This window comes from Canis lupus, chromosome 7, assembly GCF_011100685.1.
Source record: "Canis lupus familiaris isolate Mischka breed German Shepherd chromosome 7, alternate assembly UU_Cfam_GSD_1.0, whole genome shotgun sequence".
Taxonomy (NCBI): domain Eukaryota; kingdom Metazoa; phylum Chordata; class Mammalia; order Carnivora; family Canidae; genus Canis; species Canis lupus.
In genome coordinates this window covers 11459572-11469728 of record NC_049228.1, presented here as the reverse complement: position 1 = coordinate 11469728, position 10157 = coordinate 11459572, and positions in this window count along the sequence as shown.

Below are 10157 nucleotides of genomic sequence, written 5' to 3'. Positions count from 1 at the left end.
GCTTCAAGGATAGAAGGTAAATGTCCAGACAGCTGGGAACAAGGAAAGCTGGCACACACCTTCCACCCTCCACGGTTGGAAACTGTGGGAATATGTTGACTGGGTGAACAAGGCCAGTGTGGGAACCCCCTGCTGAGAGCTGAGAACCAGGCCGTGTGACTTCTCAAGGCCATCACCAGGACACTCTCACACTGTCACTTAGCACCCAAGTCCCTGGGATCTGTACCATTGACAACTTGTTGTTTTGAGCCCCAAGGAGGTGGCAGAGAGGAAAGAGCCACAGAGCCAGAGAGAGAGCCAGAGCCTTAGAAGGATGGTGCCCTTCCCCTCATCTGTCTCACTCTTTTAAGTTGGAGTCTCTTCCTTCACTTTGCTAATAATGTAAAGTATCAGCTAAAAATTGCAATGCATGCATTTCATTTGAGTTTTATTGCCCTAACAGACAGCATTAGATTACAAAAGAGGACATTTTTCTTCTCAGTTTTAGCTTATTCTGATGATTTATGATTAGATACAGCAAGAGTTCATAAACTTCCCTGACCTGCTGACAGTTTTTACAGGCTCCCAGATTTATTTCCATCTCAAACTTAACAGCTTTCATGTGACTGATATTCCCAGCGTCGCGGCGTGGCCGAGCCAGGGGCTGAGAGAGCGCCTCTAATCTCCATGTTACTAATTTAAATGAAGTCTTGGTCTGTTGTTTAAAAAAGACATCAGTCATCCCGGGGAGGTTTACAGATCCTCTTGTAATGTAATGTCAGCCCCTTCTGAGATATGAGGTTTATAAAGCCTCACGATGTTGAGTGTTGGCAGACATGCCAAGGTCACTGTGTATGGCAAGGGGAGGGGAGGCGAGAGGAATGCATTCAGAGCAGGAGCAAAGAATTCCAAAGGAAGATTGTTCTCCTGGGGAGACTCGATGGGACGGGCAAGAAAGAAACCTGAGGGTTGGTGTCTGGGAGGAACAAGAGAGACAAAAATAGTCTTATTCTGATGCGAGATCCTTTGCTGTCAATTCAGCATGCCTCATCTCCACCTGAGGTTGGGAAACCCCCAGAAAACGCAGCCATTGGCCCCTAATCTGAAGCCTGACCTGAACATACACTCTTGATTACAGTGAACCATCTGCAAAGGTCAAGTCGAGCTATGCCACAGGTTTGAGTGGAGAGACCCAGAAAAGTATGCTCCTGCCTCCACCTGCAGACGCTTTCCTGGGGCTGAGTCCTCAGGAGGGGAAGCACTTTCATGCAGCTATGGAGGCCTCCCCGAAGTGGCCAGAGAGGGGCAGGATTCCATCCAGGGAGTGCCGAGCTGGGAGAAGACAGATTCCTTGCACCAGCCTGCGCTGTTCTCACACATTCACACGCCCGGGTGTCTGAAGGTCACTTGCAATCAGACCTTCACTGGGCAGGAGTTGCTTTTGTGTTATTTGGAGATCAGATAAGAAGTGACAAGTGGCAATAAGCTCTGGCTCACTGGGGAAACGGACTGAGGCCCACAGGGCTGAGGGCTGGGAGGAGGGGGTACTTTTCATTCCCCTGGGAGAAGAGAAAGGTTTGGAATAAATGCAGTCCCTTGCACAGCAGAGAAAAGCTAACGCTGTGTGTTTCTGAAGGCCCAGGCTCTGCAGAGGGAAAGTCTGTATGATGAGGATTCTCTGCTTATAGCCCTGGACTAATATGGGCCAGAAGAATGACAGCAGGCAGTACTGCTGTTCCTTCTGACACCCACTTAGTGCTAACTGTATGCTAAGCTCCAGAAAGGAGCTCAATCAGTCTTCACAGACACTGAAAACTAAGGAGGGTAAATGAAGTGGATATTTTTATTTCCATTTGACAGATGAGGCACCTGAAGCTTAGGGTACCACAGAACTAGCCCAGGATCACAAAGCTAGTAAGTGGTAGTCGAAGCTCTAGTTCACATCTGATTCTAAAAACCAATTTCTTACCCATCGCATCATAACCCAACTGAGGAGACTACAAAATAAAAAATATATATACTCAGCTTCTGTTCATTTGTCTATAACTCCTAGGAATCCAGACAGTTGACCATTTCTTCTTGCCCTGGAGAGAGACTCAAAAACTGGGCTATTTCAGTGTTTTTCAAAGTGAGGTTCACGGCCCACTGCCATCAGCAGCTGTAACTGGGATATTAATCAAATGCAGTTTCCTGGTGGGAGCTCTTCCAAAATCTGCATATTAACACATGCCCAGGAGATTCTTATGCACATAACATTTGAGAGCCATGTATCTTTTCAAGGCCTATAGTTGGTGTCCAGCAGGACTTAAGCAGCAAGGGGAATTACACAGTTTCCCAGCAGTTCCTGACTGCTCTCCTCCAAATGTAGCCTCTTTATTTGTTTGACATGAATTCCTAGAGCATAATATTAGAAAAAATAAGTATAAACATACATTTCAAAGTCACTTTAGAAAGATTTGGAAATTATCCACCATTCAGTGTCATTTATCTCTTTATCTAGAGCATCCATAGATAATGGTGATATAGAAACAGCTGGACAAGCCAGATGTTGGCATTTGTTAACTGCAGCCATTTCCCTGTTAGAATACCAGATGTCCCTGTTTGGGGAGATTTTCTCTGGAAAATCCAGTGAACCACCCAGCATGGTTTCTCAAAGACTGTTCTAGGGACCACCAGCACCCAAACTTCTGGGGTGCTTGTCCAAAATGCAAATTCCCAAGTTCTACGCCAGGATACTGAATTAGATACTCTAAGCATATGGGTCCTGGAATCTGTATTTTTAATAGAGTCCCTGGATGATTCACATGCATATTCTGGATTTGAAAATAGACGTGGTATACATGAAAGAGAAGACCTGAGCTTCATAATCAGGTGAACCTTAACTCAGAACACATGCACACTGCTGTTCAGAATACAAAATGACCCAAACACCTGGAAAAGCAGTTGGACAGTTTCTTATAAAATTAAACATATACTTACTATACAACCCAGCAGCTCTACTCTGGATTATTTCCCCAAGAGAAAAGAAAATGTGTTCACACAAATGTTCAGAGTGGCTTTATTCACAGTAGGCTCAAATTTGGAACCAGCCCAAAGCTCATCCCCTGGTGAATGAATGAATAAATGTGGAACATCTACATGGTGTAACATGACTCAGCAATAAAAATCAACAAATCAACAAATACGACGGAGGTGAATCTCAAAAACAATATGCCAAGTGAAAAAAGAAACCAGATGTGGAGGACTACATACTGTATAATTCCTTTTCAATAAAATACTAGAAAAAGTAAAACTAATCTACAGTGACAGAAAGCAGATCAATAGATGCCTAGGCCAGGGGCAGGGGAAGTGGCTACACAGGGGGCATGAGGGAACTTTAGGAGGTGATTAAAAGATTCTGCATCTTGATTTTGGAGGTGTTACAAAGCAAGTATATTTGTTAAAGCTCATCAAACTCAGTAGTCCTCATCAGGGAAATGCACACCAAAACCACACTGAAATATGGCCTCACACCTGTCAGACTGGCTAAAATCAACAACTTAGGAAACAACAAGTGTTGGTGAGGATGTGGAGAAAAAAGAACCAGAACCCTGAAGCGCTGTTGGTGGGAATGCAAACTGGTACAGCCACTCTGAAAAACAGTATGGAGTTTCCTCAAAAATAAAAAAATAGAACAAACAAACAAAAAAAAAAACAGTAATTCTACTACCGGGTATTTGCTCAAAGACTATGAAAACACTAATTTGAAAAGATACATTCACCCCTATGTTTACTACAGCATTACTTACAATATAGCCAAATTACGGAAGCAGCCCAAGTGTCCATCGATAAATGAACGGATGAAGATGGCATATATATTTACAACGGAATATTATTCAGCCATAAAAAAGAATGAAATCTTGCCATTTGCAATAACAACACGGATAGATCTAGAGAGAACTACGCTAAGTGAAGTAAGTCAGCTGGAGAAAGGCAAAAACCATACAATTTCACTTGTATGTGGCATTTAAGAAACAAAACAAATAGAAGGGGAAAAAGAGATAAACCAAAAAATAGTCTCTGAACTATAGACAACAAACTGGTGGCTACCAGACGGGAGGTGGGTGGGGGGATGGGTGAAACAGGTGATGGGGATTAAGGAGGGCATCTGTGGTGGTGAGCACTGGATGATGTATGAAAGTGCTGAGTCACTATATTTTACACCTGAAATTAATATTACACTGTATGTTAACTAACTGGATTAAAAAACATCTTTACAAAAATGAAGGCATGTTCAACAGTATGCCAAAACACAACTAACATTTGCAAGTACTTAAAATAATAAAATAATGCTCCTACTATAAATTAGCATAAATTTACTTTGTATATGGATGTTTAAAACAGTACCAATTTACTAGACTGCATGGAGAGCTCATAACAATATAATCCTACTGAATTTTTAAAAATCTCATCAAACTACACTTCAAGTGGGTACATTTTATTGTATGTAAATTATAACTCGATAAAATTGATTTTTTACATATTTTTTAAAGTTCAGATAATTCCCATCATTTATTAGCTATGTGACCTTGGCCAAAGTGCTTAATTTTCCTGTTTCCTCCTCCTCATCCCAATCCAAAGGAATTTCCCATCTTCCACTGTGCCTCTCACCCCAAAACCATTCTTCCTTTAAAACTCTAGGAGCCCCATTTGATTACATATAGCCATCTTTTAATAGGTAAGAGTCACAGTTCAAATGTTTATATTCATTTTTAAATGTTTGTGGTGTTTTTGAGGATGTGCCCCTCATCAATAATGTGATCCTGGCTGATGTAGGTTAGCAGCAACATCACATACAGTCGGGGGGATTTTAGGTTCTTTTGGCAAATAGTAGAGAGAGGCTATCTTTTTTTTTTTTTTTTTTTTTTTTTTTTTTTTTTTTTTTTATTGGTGTTCAATTTACTAACATACAGAATAACACCCAGTGCCCGTCACCCATTCACTCCCACCCCCCGCCCTCCTCCCCTTCTACCACCCCTAGTTCGTTTCCCAGAGTTAGCAGTCTTTACGTTCTGTCTCCCTTTCTGATATTTCCCACACATTTCTTCTCCCTTCCCTTATTTTCCCTTTCACTATTATTTATATTTCCCAAATGAACGAGAACATATAATGTTTGTCCTTCTCCGACTGACTTACTTCACTCAGCATAATACCCTCCAGTTCCATCCACGTTGAAGCAAATGGTGGGTATTTGTCATTTCTAATAGCTGAGTAATATTCCATTGTATACATAAACCACATCTTCTTTATCCATTCATCTTTCGTTGGACACCGAGGCTCCTTCCACAGTTTGGCTATCGTGGCCATTGCTGCTAGAAACATCGGGGTGCAGGTGTCCCGGCGTTTCATTGCATTTGTATCTTTGGGGTAAATCCCCAACAGTGCAATTGCTGGGTCGTAGGGCAGGTATATTTTTAACTGTTTGAGGAACCTCCACACAGTTTTCCAGAGTGGCTGCACCAGTTCACATTCCCACCAACAGTGTAAGAGGGTTCCCTTTTCTCCGCATCCTCTCCAACATTTGTTGTTTCCTGCCTTGTTAATTTTCCCCATTCTCACTGGTGTGAGGTGGTATCTCATTGTAGTTTTGATTTGTATTTCCCTGATGGCAAGTGATGCAGAGCATTTTCTCATATGCATGTTGGCCATGTCTATGTCTTCCTCTGTGAGATTTCTGTTCATGTCTTTTGCCCATTTCATGATTGGATTGTTTGTTTCTTTGGTGTTGAGTTTAATAAGTTCTTTATAGATCTTGGAAACTAGCCCTTTATCTGATATGTCATTTGCAAATATCTTCTCCCATTCTGTAGGTTGTCTTTGAGTTTTGTTGACTGTATCCTTTGCTGTGCAAAAGCTTCTTATCTTGATGAAGTCCCAATAGTTCATTTTTGCTTTTGTTTCTTTTGCCTTCGTGGATGTATCTTGCAAGAAGTTACTATGGCCGAGTTCAAAAAGGGTGTTGCCTGTGTTCTTCTCTAGGATTTTGATGGAATCTTGTCTCACATTTAGATCTTTCATCCATTTTGAGTTTATCTTTGTGTATGGTGAAAGAGAGTGGTCTAGTTTCATTCTTCTGCATGTGGATGTCCAATTTTCCCAGCACCATTTATTGAAGAGACTGTCTTTCTTCCAATGGATAGTCTTTCCTCCTTTATCGAATATTAGTTGCCCATAAAGTTCAGGGTCCACTTCTGGATTCTCTATTCTGTTCCACTGATCTATGTGTCTGTTTTTGTGCCAGTACCACACTGTCTTGATGACCACAGCTTTGTAGTACAACCTGAAATCTGGCATTGTGATGCCTCCAGATATGGTTTTCTTTTTTAAAATTCCCCTGGCTATTCGGGGTCTTTTCTGATTCCACACAAATCTTAAAATAATTTGTTCTAACTCTCTGAAGAAAGTCCATGGTATTTTGATAGGGATTGCATTAAACGTGTATATTGCCCTGGGTAACATTGACATTTTCACAATATTAATTCTGCCAATCCATGAGCATGGAATATTTTTCCATCTCTTTGTGTCTTCCTCAATTTCTTTCAGAAGTGTTCTATAGTTTTGAGGGTATAGATCCTTTACATCTTTGGTGAGGTTTATTCCTAGGTATCTTATGCTTTTGGGTGCAATTGTAAATGGGATTGACTCCTTAATTTCTCTTTCTTCAGTCTCATTGTTTGTGTATAGAAATGCCACTGACTTCTGGGCATTGATTTTGTATCCTGCCACGCTACCGAATTGCTGTATGAGTTCTAGCAATCTTGGGGTGGAGACTTTTGGGTTTTCTATGTAGAGTATCATGTCATCGGCGAAGAGGGAGAGTTTGACTTCTTCTTTGCCAATTTGAATGCCTTTAATGTCTTTTTGTTGTCTGATTGCTGAGGCTAGGACTTCCAGTACTATGTTGAATAGCAGTGGTGAGAGTGGACATCCCTGTCTTGTTCCTGATCTTAGGGGAAAGGCTCCCAGTGCTTCCCCATTGAGAATGATATTTGCTGTGGGCTTTTCATAGATGGCTTTTAAGATGTCGAGGAATGTTCCCTCTATCCCTACACTCTGAAGAGTTTTGATCAGGAATGGATGCTGTATTTTGTCAAATGCTTTCTCTGCATCCAATGAGAGGATCATATGGTTCTTGGTTTTTCTCTTGCTGATATGATGAATCACATTGATTGTTTTACGGGTGTTGAACCAGCCTTGTGTCCCAGGGATAAATCCTACTTGGTCATGGTGAATAATTTTCTTAATGTACTGTTGGATCCTATTGGCCAGTATCTTGTTGAGAATTTTTGCATCCATGTTCATCAAGGATATTGGTCTGTAATTCTCCTTTTTGGCGGGGTCTTTGTCTGGCTTTGGAATTAAGGTGATGCTGGCTTCATAGAACGAATTTGGAAGTACTCCATCTCTTTCTATCTTTCCAAACAGCTTTAGGAGAATAGGTATGATTTCTTCTTTAAACGTTTGATAAAATTCTCCTGGGAAGCCATCTGGCCCTGGACTCTTGTGTCTTGGGAGGTTTTTGATGACTGCTTCAATTTCCTCCCTGGTTATTGGCCTGTTCAGGTTTTCTATTTCTTCCTGTTCCAGTTTTGGTAGTTTGTGGCTTTCCAGGAATGCGTCCATTTCTTCTAGATTGCCTAATTTATTGGCGTATAGCTGTTCATAATATGTTTTTAAAATCGTTTGTATTTCCTTGGTGTTGGTAGTGATCTCTCCTTTCTCATTCATGATTTTATTAATTTGAGTCTTCTCTCTCTTCTTTTTAATAAGGCTGGCTAATGGTTTATCTATCTTATTAATTCTTTCAAAGAACCAACTCCTGGTTCTGTTGATCTGTTCCACAGTTCTTCTGGTCTCGATTTCGTTGAGTTCTGCTCGAATCTTTATTAGCTCCCTTCTTCTCTTGGGTGTAGGATCTATTTGCTGTTTTTTCTCTAGCTCCTTTATGTGTAAGGTTAGCTTTTGTATTTGAGTTCTTTCCAGTTTTTGAATGGATGCTTGTATTGCGATGTATTTCCCCCTTAGGACTGCTTTTGCTGCATCCCAAAGATTTTGAACGGTTGTATCTTCATTCTCATTAGTTTCCATGAATCTTTTTAATTCTTCCTTAATTTCCTGGTTGACCCTTTTATCTTTTAGCAGGATGGTCCTTAACCTCCATGTGTTTGAGGTCCTTCCAAACTTCTTGTTGTGATTTAGTTCTAATTTCAAGGCATTATGGTCCGAGAATATGCAGGGGACAATCCCAATCTTTTGGTATCGGTTCAGACCCGATTTGTGACCCAATATGTGGTCTATTCTGGAGAAAGTTCCATGTGCGCTTGAGAAGAATGTGTATTCAGTTGAGTTTGGATGTAAAGTTCTGTAGATATCTGTGAGATCCATCTGGTCCAGTGTATCATTTAAAGCTCTCGTTTCTTTGGAGATGTTTTGCTTAGAAGACCTATCGAGTATAGAAAGAGCTAGATTGAAGTCACCAAGTATAAGTGTATTATTATCTAAGTATTTCTTCACTTTGGTTAATAATTGATTTATATATTTGGCAGCTCCCACATTCGGAGCATATATATTGAGGATTGTTAAGTCCTCTTGTTGAATAGATCCTTTAAGTATGATATAGTGTCCCTCTTCATCTCTCACTACAGTCTTTGGGGTAAATTTTAGTTTATCTGATATAAGGATGGCTACCCCTGCTTTCTTTTGAGGACCATTCGAATGGTAAATGGTTCTCCAACCTTTTATTTTCAGGCTGTAGGTGTCCTTCTGTCTAAAATGAGTCTCTTGTAGACAGCAAATAGATGGGTCCTGCTTTTTTACCCAGTCTGAAACCCTGCGCCTTTTGATGGGGTCATTAAGCCCGTTCACATTCAGAGTTACTATTGAGAGATATGAGTTTAGTGTCATCATGATATCTATTCAGTCTTTGTTTTTGTGGACTGTTCCACTGAACTTCTTCTTAAAGGGGAATTTTAAGAGGCCCCCTTAAAATTTCTTGCAGAGCTGGTTTGGAGGTCACATATTCTTTTAGTTGCTGCCTGTCTTGGAAGCTCTTTATCTCTCCTTCCATTTTGAATGAGAGCCTTGCTGGATAAAGTATTCTTGGTTGCATGTTCTTCTCATTTAGGACCCTGAATATATCCTGCCAGCCCTTTCTGGCCTGCCAGGTCTCTGTGGAGAGGTCTGCTGTTACCCTAATACTCCTCCCCATAAAAGTCAGGGATTTCTTGTCTCTTGCTGCTTTAAGGATCTTCTCTTTATCTTTGGAATTTGCAAGCTTCACAATTAAATGTCGAGGTGTTGAACGGTTTTTATTGATTTTAGGGGGGGATCTCTCTATTTCCTGGATCTGAATGCCTGTTTCCCTTCCCAGATTAGGAAAGTTTTCAGCTAGAATTTGTTCAAATACATATTCTGGCCCTCTGTCCCTTTCGGCGCCCTCGGGAACCCCAATTAAACGTAGGTTTTTCTTCCTCAGGCTGTCGTTTATTTCCCTTAATCTATCTTCATGGTCTTTTAATTGTTTGTCTCTTTTTTCCTCAGTTTCCCTCTTTGCTATCAACTTGTCTTCTAGGTCACTCACTCGTTCTTCCACCTCGTTAACCCTCGTCGTTAGGACTTCTAGTTTGGATTGCATCTCATTCAATTGATTTTTAATTTCTGCCTGATTAGCTCTAAATTCTGCAGTCATGAAGTCTCTTGAGTCCTTTATACTTTTTTCTAGAGCCACCAGTAGCTGTATAATAGTGCTTCTGAATTGGCTTTCTGACATTGAATTGTAATCCAGATTTTGTAACTCTGTGGGAGAGAGGACTGTTTCTGATTCTTTCTTTTGAGGTGAGGTTTTCCTTCTAGTCATTTTGCTCAGTGCAGAGTGGCCAAAAGCAAGTTGTATTGGGAAAAAGAGAAAAAGAGAGGAGAGAAAGAAGGAAAGAAAAGAGAAAGAGAAAAAAAAGGGAAGAAAAAGAAAAAAAAAACGAAAAGAAAAAAAAAAAGAAGAAAAAGAGAAAGAAAAAGAAAGGAGAAAAAAAGGGGGTGGGGGAAGGAAACAAATCAAAAAGCAAAACAAAAACAAAAACAAAAACAAAAACAAACAAACAAAAGAACCACCGGGGAGTATCTTCTGATTCTGTGTTCTTTAA